The following is a 2,345-nucleotide window of genomic DNA, read 5'->3' as shown; positions in this document are numbered from 1 at the left end:
CAGTAGAGCAGCAATTCAGAGGAGCCTGAATTTAGGCAACTTGTGCCTAAGAGAACCAAGCATGAAATTCCCCCCACCCCCAGTCCAACAAACCTGGAGAAGGAGCAAAGGCAGATCACTAGATAACTAGAAAAAAATGGTGGCATATTATCTCTAGAAAACACAGGCTGAGCTGGAAGCAATGTCTGTGGCTGCAGTATTCCCAGAGAAAAGGTGAGTGTTGCCCTAAATTTATTCTGCAGCAGAGCTGGGAATTGTGGGAAGTGGCAGCAAGACTGGGAATGTGAATTGTGGCATACACCCATCAGTGTGGTAGACATTGAATTGCAGACATCAGCAGCGAGGGAAGGAGCAGGAGTCAGGCTGAAACAGGAGGGCACTAATAAGCCAGACCAGTAGCAGAACTACTGGGCTGCTAACTGTGGGGGTGGAGCCAGGACAGAGTTGCCATTGCTAGGAGACCATCTAGAAGCGTCATTCTTACTGACTCCTAAGGTTAGACTCTGAGCAGCCGAACTCTGAGCTATCAGGTGGCCCAGAGCTCTCAGTCTAAGAGACACATACATTTGCACTGAGTTTCTATGAAGCTAACAACTTTTTAAAACTAAAAGAGGAAGGAACATCACACACACACACACACACACACACACACACAAAGAAAATTTCAAGTCAATATCCTTGATGAATAGAAATGTAAAGATCCTCAACAAAATTTTAGCAAATAAAATCCAACAACTCATCAAGAAGGAATCAAGTAGGATTCATTCAAGAGATGCGAGGATAGATTAACATATGCAAGTCAATCAATATAATAAAACAACTATCAATATAATAAAACATCAATAAAAGAAAAATCAAAAATCATCTGATCATATCAATAGGTGCAAAATAGCATTGACAAGGTCCAGTACTCATTCATTCTCAAAAAAAGAACTCATGATAAAAAACTCTCAACAAGAGTGAAATGTAACAAACTTTCTTTAATATTGTTCAACTCATTTACCACAAGCACGTATGCACTCAGTAGGGAAAACTAAAAGCCATTCCTCTAAGTTCTACTTTATTCCACTCTCATGCAGTTATAATGAAAACTGTTTTGTTGTACAGGTTAATGTTGGGAACAATGATAAGACATAAGATATTTCCCCTCTTGCTACTTTTTTTTTTATTTTTTGGGCCACAGCAGGTGATGCTCTGGGGTTACTTCTGGCTATGTGCTCAGAAATTGCTCCTGGCTTGGGGGACCATATGGAATGGCAGGGGATTGAGTTGCAGTATGTCCTAGGTTAGCCATGTGCAAGGCAAACACCCTACCACTTGTGCCGCTACTCTGGCCTTGCCACTTGTAACAAATATAGTACTAGGAGTACTTGCCATAGAATTATGAAAGAAAAAGATATCAGGGCATCCAACTAGGAAAGGAAGAAGTGAAGCACTTGCTGTTTGCAAGTGACATTATACTGTATCTATTAAATCCTAAAGACTCTGCAAAAAAATTCTTCAAGCAATAGATCTGTATAGTAAAGTGGCAGCTTACAAAATTAATAAGGAAATATCTATGACTTTTCTTTACAGAAATAATGAAAATGAAGTAAAATATATTAAAAGAACCATTCAATTCAAAATCATGACTTAGACAATCAAGTACCTTGAATTCAATTTAACTAAAGAGCTGAACTAACTATACAAAAGAAACTATAAAATAATTCTTTAACAAATAAAGAGGGCAGGGCCAGAGGAATAGCATAAAAAAAAGGTGTTTGCCTTTCATGCAGAAGGACGGTGGTTTGAATCCCATCATCCCATATGGTCCCCCAAGCCTGACGGGAGTAATTTCTGAGTGTAGAGCCAGAAGTAACCCCTGAGCACTGCAGGGTATGACCCAAAAACCAAAACAAAAATGAAATAATGAGGCCACAAGAAAATGAAAACATATACTCTATTCATGGATCTGACTGATCAGCATCATCAAATGGTAATATTTCCCAAAGCATTTTGCTGATTAAATATGCTCCCTCTAAGAATACCCATAATATTTTTCAAAGAATTAGATCAAACACTCCTGAAATTAATTTAGAACAATAAATGCCCTCGAATAGCTAAAGCAATCCTTGGAAAATATCTTTTTCCAACATAAACTGTACAATAAAACAGTATTCATTAAAACTGCATGGTAGAGGAATAAAGCAGACCCTAGATCAATGGAATAGACTTGACAATTCTGAGACAGACCCATAAAATAGGATAAATTAATCTTTTATAAAGGGGCAAGAAATACAAAGTGTAACAAAGAAAGAATCTTCAACAAGTGGTGTTGGAAACACTGGTCAGATATATGTAAAAAA

The sequence above is a fragment of the Suncus etruscus genome, chromosome 3 (assembly GCF_024139225.1).
Source record: "Suncus etruscus isolate mSunEtr1 chromosome 3, mSunEtr1.pri.cur, whole genome shotgun sequence".
Lineage (NCBI taxonomy): Eukaryota > Metazoa > Chordata > Mammalia > Eulipotyphla > Soricidae > Suncus > Suncus etruscus.
Note: the sequence above shows the minus strand (reverse complement) of the source record.